At 37.1% G+C, this 12,307-nt stretch overlaps 1 protein-coding gene across 6 annotated transcripts in view; it reads right to left on the bottom strand.

The window, feature by feature from the left end:
• Positions 1-12,307, bottom strand: part of MCTP1 (multiple C2 and transmembrane domain containing 1) — a 725,942-nt gene that overhangs the window by 508,323 nt on the left and 205,312 nt on the right. The window lies entirely within an intron of this gene.

The raw sequence follows: 12,307 nt of genomic DNA, 5'->3' as shown, positions 1-12,307 counted from the left end.
CAAGGCTCTGCTCACTGCAATCTATTCTCCCCTTGGCTACCAAGATGATTTTTATGAAGTGTAGGTCTGACCATGTCACTTCCGTGTTCAATGAGCTCCAAAGGCTCTCTGTTATTCTCTATCAAATATAAACTCCTCAGTACGACATTAAAGTCCTTCCTATCTGCCCTCTTCCAGATACAAAGGACTATCTGCAATTCCTTGCATACAGAAGTCTATTTTCAAATTCCTTTGTACTGGCTATCTCCCATGACTGAAACATTCTGCCCCCTTATTCTCCTTCTAAGTTTTCCTAGCTTCCATTAAGACTGACCTCAGCTCCCTTTCCTCTCAAATGACCTCCCATCTATTCTGCATATGTCTTAAATGTACCTAGTTGCATAGACATTATCCCCAATAGAATGTGAGCTCATTGGATGTATGAATGGATTTTGCTTTCATTGTATCCTCATGCTTATTAGCACAGTGCCTGTCATTTACTGTGTGCTTAGATGTGCGTTGAATGACTGACCAAAAGAAATGTTCATTGGCTATTGTATTTCTGTTGCCTGACTACCTTAAAAGAAGTATATAAGAGGAGGGGCAAGGAGAAAGAGAAAGGACGAGAGGGCAAAAAGAAACAAGAAGAGGAGAGAGAAAAGATGAAGGAAAGTGAGAAGAAAGTGAGAAAAGAGAGAGAGATGGAGAGGTGAAGGGAAGAGAGGGAAGGGGGAGGGAAGGAGAAAAGAATAAAAGGGGAAGAAAAGAAAAAGGGAAAGGAAAAGAAAATGCAAAGAGAGAAGCAAAAACCAAAAACAGTAGAGAAAGTAAGAAAGAAGAACTGAAGGTGAGAAAGGGGCAGCAAGAAAGAAAGTTAGTTGTGTTATGTATGTAGGCACGGAGACTGTGCTCTAGACGTCCCACATATGAAAAAGGCAGGGAAGTTCCTGGTAAGATGAATCGCCAAAAGCTTTTAGCTTTATACTAAGCTACATGACATAAATGGGATCGTAGTTTGAGGAACGAAGGCCAAAGACTCTGAAGGTTTGTAAACACACTTTATTAGAAAAGACAGAAATTCATTTGAAAGGGAAATGTTTTGGAGAACAGGTTTTTAGAGAAGGAAAAAAGCTGAACTCAATCAATAATGGTGTTGTTGCAAGCTCCCCTGAAAGAAGACCTCTATAATACAAGAAAACCAAATATACTAGGACATTTGATTAAGATATACTTACAAGACTCAATTAAGATTTTTCAATCAAAACTGACAAAATGCATTGGAAAATTACAATTTCTAGTCGTAATACATAGCAGAAAATTTGAACCATACTGCCCAATTAAAAGAAATGAAACAAACACAACAGTGTGTGTGTGTGTGTGTGTGTGTGTGTGTCTATATAAGCATTTATTATGAGCCAGGCACTGTTCTAATCACTTTACAAATACTATCTATTCAATTCTCTCAACAACAATGGTAAGTAGATGATATTATTACTCGATTTTCCAATTGGGGAAACTAAGGCAGACTTAAATGACTTGTGTAGGGTCACACAGCTAGCAAGTGTCTAAGGCTGAATTTTAACTAAGGCCTTCCTAACTCCAGGCCCAAGACTCAGTCCACTGCGCCACCTAGCCAAATTAAAATTTCTAGATTTATCAGCAATGGAAAACAAAGTGGAAAGGTTAATGCATTATTTAGAGTCAAAGGCATGTAAAGAATTTAACGAGCTATTCCAAAAACTTAACTACAGGGATTTAGGAAGCAAAGAAAATTAGAGTAAAAAAAGAGAGTCCTTGAAACCTTTTAAGAAAATGTGGAAATTTTCTTACTGTCTCTATGGTCGTAGGAAGTTCAGCACAATGAAAATGAAAGTTGGAGTAAACAAAAATCAGGAATCTGCTGCCCTAGTGGCATTAACATGATAAACAACAGAAAAGTTATTATATCAGCAGAGGTGACAATCACTAGCTTCTCGGTAAAACTGAAAAGAAGAGGTGGAGGTGGGGAGTCAGCTAAGATCTATATTTGTTGGCTCAACTGCTTCATAGTAGCACATGAATTAATGCAGAACAACTTACCAGCTTCCTTTCAGCCACAAATCTGATGCCATACTCTGCAAAAAAAAGGTAGGATCATGGTACTATATCATAGATCAAGGTTTAGAAGAAATATCAGAGGCCATCTAGGTCAACAGAGAACCAGAAAGAGAACTGATTTGCTCAAGGTCAGACAGATACAAGGTGCAGGTTGAAGCCAAGACCTTCTGACTCTGGGTCAGCTAGATGGTATAGTAAATAGATAGAGTGATGGGCCTGGGGTCAGGAAGAACTAAGTTCAAAACCAGCTTTAGACACTTACAACTGTGTAATCCTGGGTAAGTCATTTAACTTTGCCTAGGTTTCTTCATCTGTAAAATGAGTTAGAATAGGAAATAGTAAACCACTCCAGTTTCTTTGCCAAGAAAACCTGAAAAAAGAGGTCATAAAAAGTCATACACAGCTGAAAAGTGACTACACAACGACTTGCTCACTCTAAAGCCAGCACACCAAAAGAAGAAAACACAAGTGACTCCCCCAAATACGGATCAATTACACATTATGTGTTTTATCCAATATATTCACAGCTTATGTCATAAAAAAAATCTTTTTAGTACTTACATGAATAAAATATACCAGTTGAAGAGAACAAGCGGTTGCCAAAATGTCCCAGAAATGTAAAGACACACTTATTACAGATTTAGCAATTATTGCACAAGTTATCCCAAAATATTGTAACATTAATATTTCTTGATTATCTTAAAGCCTTTAACATAGCTCCACATCCACTCATATACAGACCCAAGCATAATGAGAATACTAAGCATTTGATGCCAACCTGTAAGACAAATTTCTATTTAAATTATTTCACCAATAAAATTAGGTAAGGAACAATTAATATAAAACATGACATTTCTCAGGAGGGCAGTTTGATTCCATTATGGCTCTGTCCTAGCCTTAAATACATTATACTCTCTCCTAAAAGAACTATGTGTGACTTTTAAAGAAGGTTGACCAAAAATATCTTATTAAATCATTTCCTGTACATAGATTACATTAAATTGTAAAGCTCCATCAGAAACCACATTAATTAGCTCTTTCGTCTAGTGGAATTTTTCTCCAACAACATCAAAATATTATTTAGATTCAATAAGTATAAAATTCTTATTGAAAGCCAAAGAAAGACAGAGACTAAAAGCCTCAAGCTTCAATTCAGAAGTCACAACTGACCAATGGACAAAGGCAAAAAGGACAAATCCATTAGTCTTCTCCAAGCAAAATACATTAAGTGTAAAATTATCACAGAGAAGTCTGTGCCTGAATGTGTTGATACCTATGATAGCCTAAAATCATTAAATAGCTTGACATCCCATCCTTGCTCAGTGGTATAAGATCTCTGAAGATTTTCCTTTCCTTTGGCATCACTATATAAAACTAGGAGGCAGTTTCTTCCAGGTACTTAAACATCCTTTCAGTGACTTCGTGAAGATAATCTGTTGTTGTTGAATTATTTCAGTCATGTCCAACTCTTTGAGATCCCATTTGGGGTTTTCTTGGCAAAGATACTGGAGTGGTTCACCATTCCCTTCTCCAGTTTATTTTACAGATGAGAAAACTGAGACAAACAGGCTTAAGTGACTTGACCAGGCTCACACAGCTAGTAAGTATCTGAGGTCAGATTTGAACTCAGGAAGATGAGTTCTCCTGAATCCAGGCCTGGCACTCTATTCACTCATGTATAGTTTAGCAAATACAAATACAGACAACATAAACAATGAAATAAAAAGGGCTCACAGAGAAGATGGCACTTGATATGAGCCATGAAGCTAAGTGGAGATGGAGGTGGGAAGGGTGTACATACCAAGCGTGGGGAACACTTTTTGCCAATGCACAAAGATATGACATACAGTGGCCTTTATGGCCTAAAGGGCCCAAGGTCTCCCAGTGCATCCTAGGCCATCTCCAGTCATCCTGAGGAATATCTGGTCACTGGATTCAGATGGCTCTGGAGGAGAAGTGAGGCTGGTGACCTGCACAGCCCTCCCTCACTCAAAACAAAGTCAAGTGCAAGTCATGTCATCATTTCTCTGGTGGCATGGTCTTCTTGGCAATGAAGAACAAACACAATGGAAGACAATAAGTATACTAATTTGGCTAGAATCTAGAATGTTTGATAGGGAGTAATGTGAAATTAAGCTAGAAAAGTCAATCAAAATCAGACTATGTAGGGCTTTAAATGTTAAAGAACAGAGTTCGTGTTTTATCCTGGAAGTGTGGAACCTAGAATCCAGAAGACCTGAGTTCAAATTCTACCTGAGATACTAACTGTATAATCCTGGGCAAATCACTTAACTTCTGTGAGAATAAAGTGCATTGCTAGCTATTATCATTATCATTATCATTATTCCCTAGGTGACTCCTATTAACCTATGTACAATAAATGTCTTTATAACAAAGTAAAAATACAAGCATATATATATATATATACACACATTTGTAAAATGTATGTATGTATGTATAAAAAATCTTACCACTGATTGAAAGTTATTAACTCTAAGTTCACCAGGGAGAAAAAATAAAATGGTCTAAATGCAATTGCTTATGGCTTATAGCGTAGGATGTCATAAGTGCTCTGTTAAATCACCCTCTATTTGGTAGCATTAGCAGAAGAAACCAATTCAATGTTTTTGATAACCTATTATCAGATCATACTCTTTGGAAATTCCAAGACATTGGATGAACTAGTATACTTTAAAAAGTAAATAAATACCTTTTAGGAAAATTAGAAGTTAAACACTAATTGGATCAATAAGTAATGAATAAAAGCTATTGGAATAAATAAAACATGTATTTCTTTCTTCTCCACGCTCATCTCTCTGTGCCCATTTCTTCCATATTCTACTACAGAGTCCCTGTCCCATCATTCTCTACCCATGACTGCATCCAGAAAGACTCCTTTTCACTAGCTGTCTACCAACTGGTGATGAGAAGTTAATAATATTTATGACCCCAGGGAACCCAGGGACCCCTGCAGAATCACTGCATTCCTATCCTATATTTAGATTTAGCTCATCCGCAACCCTGAAGGCTCAGGGTAAGACCAGGCATCCAGACAGCTGTGTCAGCCCAGTGGGATAAAATCATTCTTAATCCGAAACCTGAAGTGATTATTTTGAACTTCACCTTCACCTCCACACATACTGATTCCCCAAATATTAGAATGAAATATTAGAAAATGTATTGTGATCACCTAATCAATTCTAGTGGAATCTTTGACAAAATAGAAGTGAATCCTGATGATCAAAATCCAGAATAAAAACATCACCAGAGTACACAGCATGGAACAGCAGACAAGGAGTTCTGGGTTTAAGCTTAGTTCAGGAACGTACAAGCTCTGTGTCACTTCTCAGAGTCTCAGTTTCTTCATTTATAAATGGTCTAATGATATTATTACAATAATTGGCTGGACTACTGCAATGGCATTGATCTTGACTCAGTTCTCTCCCCCTCTCTAATTCATCCTCCATGCAGATGCCAAAGAGACATTCCTAAAGCACATTTCTGACCGTGTCTCTCCCCAGCTCAGGATGCTTTAGAGTCTCCCTCTTACCTGTATAAAAAAAAATATGAACTCTTCAAATTCACACAATATATTAGAGTTTAGAGACAGAGAGAAGTTGATGTAGATACAGCTAGTTGAAGTCACTCTCTTTTAACTAGACCATCCTATTTCCTATTTATTCTGGGTAACAGAGTTTACTGCATATGTCAAGTGTATATAGAAGCCTACCTTCATTTTGATTTAAATGAAAAGGATCATGTAAGACAGATAAATACAGCACACCGGTGGGCTGCTAGCACAGTTTCACTCAATCTGGTCAGACAGGAAAGACACTAAGAAGGGGTTAACAATCTTACGTTATCCTGGTCTAGTTTTCTCAGGAGAGCATTGCTGATGATGAGAGCACAAACTCCTACACCATTCCCTAATCACCCTTCTCACAGGGGCTGGTGAGAAGAGGGGGGGCAACAACCCCTACCTCTCAATTGTGCTTTCCCTAAATCCTCTCAAGCCTCAATGGGGGCCAGTTGAAACAAACATAGATTCCCCCCAAGCCTTGATGGGGACTGATCAAGGCTTACACAGCATTCCAGCTTGTGCACTCAATCCTAAGGCTCCCCACTCGCTGACCAGTGCCCATCTGCTTTATAGGGCAAAAGACAACGAGGGCCTATTGCCAGCAATAATCTCACAAGTCTACATCACCTCATCCCTGTATCTCACTGTGCGGCCACAATGAATGTTTATATTATTCATCATTATATAACTGCACTAGTGTGGTGGAGACGTTTTGAAACATAAATGTGGGAATTTATGTCTATTACCTGGGAACAGGAAATTGTTATGGCTATGGATCCTGGAAATGGAATTCTAAGAAATAATAACAAAAACTGACTTTACACATGCTAAAATCCACCTTACACTAAAATTCACTTTACTTACAGCCCAGTAGAACATCTCATTTTTCTCACTGTAGTTGACCCTAGTTAGTGTAATTAGTGAGTTTCATTATTCCTAAAAGATTCCCCCTGAACATTTCTGACAAATTCCAAAAACCTTTTCATTTCAAACTGGAAAATTACTCTAGCACTGGAATTCACACCTTGGAAGTACCCTCTTCCTCTTCTGTCCCTCCCTCTGGCTGGTTGGCTCCTCCCAGAACTTATACTTAATGAGGTACCAAGGCCAAATTCTGTATTATCTTCCCCATTAAGATGTAAACTCCCTGAGGGTAGGGATTATCTTTCTTTCTATTTGTATTGGAGTGTATAGTACAGACTGACTACATTCTTTGTATCCCTCCGACCTTAGCACAGTGCCTGGAACTGAGCAAGTGTTTAATAGATGTTTATTGATTGACGTAGTTTTCATGAGGTTCTGCCACCAAAACTGGCCAAAAGTAAATGCTACAAGACAAAAAGCAGTATTTTCAAATAAGTTAACAAAATCATGTGTGAAATATGACAGTACATTGCTTATGTGAATTTACTCAAAATAAAACAACAAAAATCGTCCAAAGAATATGTATTAAGTTGAAATTGTGCTGGAATCTTCCCATATGATACTTTGCTACTATGATATAGAACAAAGCATATTTCATATCCTTTTTGGTCCCATAGGAGGCCACTAATATGATACACATATATATACACATATAGATATATAGATACATGCATCTATATGTATAGAGAGAGAGAAAGAGAAATACAGATATATATTTAAAGAAAGCACTCTAATTCATTCCTTCTCCAATTTGACAACAAAGGAATGACTGAGGGGATTTCCCAGCTAACCCACTGTCTCATGTTCCTTCCAACTTGGGTGAGGGAAAACTCTCCGTTGAGAAAGCATAGTGAGAAAAGTGTAGTATATCTCTTTGGCAAATACTTCAATGCAACTCATTATCATAAGGATTCAGCTTAATGTGGTTAGCTGGTCTGGATCCTAATGATTACACTATAAGGATGCTAAAAAAGGCATCACCACTTCAGCTAAGTACTTCCTTCTTTTCAAATACACAGTAGACCAAGTGACAGCAATCTTCCTCTTTACTATACTTAGTTTTCCTCAACAGTCTTAGTTCCTTCTGAGTTTTCCTATTTTTGATACTATTTTTACAAGTCTGTACCATACTTACATGACCTACTATCTGGCCTCGCTTCCATCTTCTGTACATCTTTATTTTTAAAAAGTTTACTTCATTAGAATCATTTTCTTTTGTGTCTTCAGAACTTGATTTTTCAGCATCTCCTATCCCTCCTAGGGTGACTTCTCCTGAAGCATTTTAGTCCAAGAGATGACATCCAGTTTTCCTCTGAACCCTTTGAAATCTACTTTCTCAAAATCTTGGGTCCATGTCAGAATATGCCTAATTTTTCTCTCCTCCAACACAAATTCTGGGTAGTGATTGATGCTCCCCACCCCACTCTAAGGGTTTTCATCATTTCCACCCCAGCAATCAGCTCTTCTCTGTTATCAGAAAATGGAAAGAAGAATTAAATGTCCCCTCCTTAGTTCCTCCCATCTTCTGAAGGAAATTATCACTAAGACAAGTGAAGAAGCTGATAGCTGCTATGCTTTTGACACAAAAACCCAGCTCTGGCAGATGTCTAGTTAACCCAAGTCCCATATCACTACTCTATCACAGAACCTTTCTTTATTCCATGTTTCTGATCTGTTTGCCACAAACTCCTCATCTGTTTCCATTTTCTGTCCAGGTGGTCTATACTCCAATGGCAAAATCATTTGTTTCTCCCTCTACTTACTCTCACTTAAGTACTTCCATCACGTTTCTCCCCTCTGGTCCTAGATTTCTTTATGTGAGCATACCTTTGTGAACAAATGATGTTGCGCATTCCCCCTTTTTCTATCACGTTTCTTTTGAATAAGGTATAGATATCCACACCTATAAAAAGCTAACTGGCACAGTAAATAGAGCTCTGGGCCTGATGTCAGGAAGACCTGAGTTTAAATTTGGCCTCAGATAGTGTGTGACCCTGGGCAAATCAATGAACTTCAGTTTGACTCCGTTTTCTTATCTGTAAAGGGTAGATAATAATAGCACCTACTTCCCAGGGTGGTTTTGAGGGTCAAATGACATATTTTTAAAAATGCTTAGCACAGTGTCTGACACGTAGTAGGTGTTATAGACATTAATTTATTATTATCATCATCATTAGTATTATTATTAGGTATAGGTTTTATCCCACTAGGTTTCAGTGATATGTATCAGGTAAAATTTGTGTCTTTGAGTTTTGGATCTCTAATTCTTCTTGCTTGCTATCTAAACTTTTAGCATTTGTGCACAAATGTTTGAGGTTATGAGTATTACCACTATTCCCTTTCTTGGATTTTATCTCCTGTGTATTGACTTTACTGTACCTATGCTCTGTAGTATCTGATTTAAGAAGAGAAGAGTTGCCAAATGAATGAATTAATGAAAAAACAAAGGAAATAGTAAGTGCTACGTAGCAAGCACAATATTAAGTGATAAGAATACAAGACCAAAGACAATGTTTGTTGATTCCTTTGCTTTGTAGTACTTAGGTAGCTATTTGTGAACCTGATAACCACAACAAGGTGTTTTGTTGTCTTCCTGAGGCATATATTTCAGACATAACAGAGGACTTCTCAAGATTTATCAAAATGGATAACTGCTTCTGGTGATACAAGTGGGCACAAGGGAACTTGTCAGAGGGAACTTAAAATGAATTGCTGATGAGTATGATTATAAATATTTATATGTATATATGTATATGTGTGTTTATATCTATTATATATTTATGTTACATATAAATATATATTTATCATGCATATTATATGTATGATAAATACATATTTATTATATATATAAATAACTAAAGACCACAGGAGCAGCATTTTCTTCACTGTTGCCCATTTTAGTGAAGGAAAAGAGAACATAAAAATTAATCTGAGGAAATAAACAGGAAGCTAAGAAGATGGTGTCTGGTCTGGCATTTGGATTACCAGGTCACTTAGAGATCTAATCTAAGGGCTTTTAACTAAAAAGAATGAGGTAGGGGAAAATGCCTAAAGATAAATTCCTTCTTCTGAAATGACAGGCTGGCAACCTACTTAACAGTACAGCTAATGGTCTCTGCTTCAGAAGCTTTCCAACTACAACAAAAAGTAGGAACGGCAGACCAGGACTGAGGAAATCAGAAAGAACTGTAAGACCAAGACATCACCTAGACCTTTCAGAGCCATCCATCTGCTTTACCTTGATTTGTAATACTCAAAAATTAGTTTCGAAAAGGTTACTACTGCTTTTTAGACTGGGGGAGGGGGGAGTATTGCACAGAGTTCTACATGATAATCAATGATATTTAAATAATTCTAAATAATGAGTTTTCTTCAAGTTCTAGCACAGAGCCTAGAACATAACAGGTGTTAAATAACTACTTATTGTAATGAATTATAATTTTTTTCTTCAAAATGCTCTGCAGGAAGATTTCAGAAAAATGTGGAAAGAACGAACATGAACTGCTACAGAGAAAACTGAGCAGAACCAGGAGAACACTGTACACAGTAACAGAGATATTTTATGATGAACAATTGTGAATGACTCACTATTCTCAATGATACAACTCTAGATAATCCCAAAGGATTCATGATGAAAAATGCCATCCACCTCCAGAGAAATAACTGATGGTGTCTGAATATAGACCAAAACTTACTTTCTTTCCCTTTCTCTCTCTCTTTCTTCCTTCCTACCTTCCTTTTGAATTTTCTTCCACAAAATGACTAACATAGAAATGTTTCGCATGATTCCTAATCACAACGTATGTCAGATTGCTTACCATCTTAGGGAAAGGACAGAGGGAGGGATAGAGTTTGGAACTTAGACTATAAAAAAAAGAATGTTAACACTGTTTTTACATGTAATTGGGGGGGGAATAAAATATTATTTTAAGAAAACATGTTCTGTTAATTCTCTGTTCATAATCATGTTCCAGGATTTTGCAATGAATCAGTTATTGAAGACAGATTTTTTTTTCATGGCAACCTCAGAAGGATGAATACGCTTTTTGCTATCTCTCTCTCTCTTTCTCTCTCTCTCTCTCTCTCTCTCTCTCTCTCTCTCTCTCTCTCTCTCACACACACACACATACACACACAGACACACACACAGACACACAGACACACACACTTTTATTATTCTTGTTCAGTCATTTCAATCATGTCCAACCCTTCATGACCCCATTTGGAGTTTTCTTGGCAAAGATACTGGAGTGGTTTGCCATTTTCTTCTCCAGCTCATTTCACAGATGAGAACCAACGCAAATAACGTTAAAAGACTTGCCCAGGGTCACAAGTTAGAAAGTGTCTGTGATCAAATTCCACTGTCCCACTTGGTTGCCCCTCTCCCTCCCCACAAAACTGAATTCTTAGATTAGATGCTCCATTCAACTCTGTGTATAAAGAGAATCATGCCTGTGTTGTTTTGCCTGAACAGTCAATGACATTCAACTCCTGGGCTCCAGAATTGGAAGCAAACCCAGTGCCCTAACAATTCTACATGTATTACAGATTACAAGATATAGTTCTTATTATCTTCCCTGTCAATAAGACTTGCAGCCTTTAGAGGTTCTTATTTAGTTTCTGTTGCTTCCATGGAAAATTAAAAAAAATATGAGGAACAATCGCCACCTTTCCCATTAAATGGAAGTGCTACTGATGTTCATTAAAATTATTAATAAAAACAAATTAATGTCACTTAATAATAGGATCATAAAATGTAAGGAATTGTCAGAAAATCTAGAAATCACTGAGCCCAACAGCTTCATTTTCAAGATAAGAAAAGTGAAGTCAATAATCAATAAACATATTTAGCACTCACTATGTGTTAGGCACTGTGCTAAGCACTGGGAATACAAAAAAATAGCAAAAGACATTCTCTGTCCTCAAGAAGATTACAGTCTAACATGGGAGATAATAAGAAAAGAAAAATGAACAAACAAGCTATACATAGGAAAAATAGGAAATAATTAAGAGTAGGAAAGTACTAGAATTAAGAGGGTTTGGGAAAGGCTGCCTGTAAAAGATGGGATTTTAGTTGAGACTTAGAAGTCAATGAGATCAGCAGGAGGAGATGAAGAGGGGGAGCATTCCAGGCATGGAGGACACTCAGAGAAAATGGCCAAAATAGAGAAATGAAGCGCAGAAAGCACCAAAAACCTAACTTGAACAAGGTGATATAACGAATTACTGGTCACTACATAAACAAGGAGATTTGATTCTAAAATAAGCATATGATAATGATCATGATGATGGTGATGATATCCAGAATTTAGATAGCACTCTAAGGTTTGCAAAGTGCTTTACTTGTTACCTGCTTTGTTACAACCCTGTTTTATATCATCCCCCTTTTATAGATTATCAAACTCAGGCTAAGAGTTTAAGCGATTTTCTAGGTTCGTAAAGCTTAGCAAGTGTCTGAGGTGAGATTCAAACTTAGGTCTTCTTGACTCCAGGTCTTAGCACTTATCCGCCTTCCAATAGCAGTTACATATACTATTACATGCCAAACACTCTACTAGACTCTGCATAGAGGCATAAATCATGTTTTCCTGTACACATGAAATTTTCAATCTATAATGCAAAATATAAACAGGATAATGTACTCTACAATCCAATAACTTAACCCAAAATGTTTGAAAGATTACAGAAAAACAGACAAATACCTCAGAAATGTAAACGCTGCCCCAG

The sequence above is a fragment of the Notamacropus eugenii genome, chromosome 4, assembly GCF_028372415.1.
Source record: "Notamacropus eugenii isolate mMacEug1 chromosome 4, mMacEug1.pri_v2, whole genome shotgun sequence".
Lineage (NCBI taxonomy): Eukaryota > Metazoa > Chordata > Mammalia > Diprotodontia > Macropodidae > Notamacropus > Notamacropus eugenii.
This window is presented reverse-complemented; position numbering and strand designations above follow the sequence as displayed.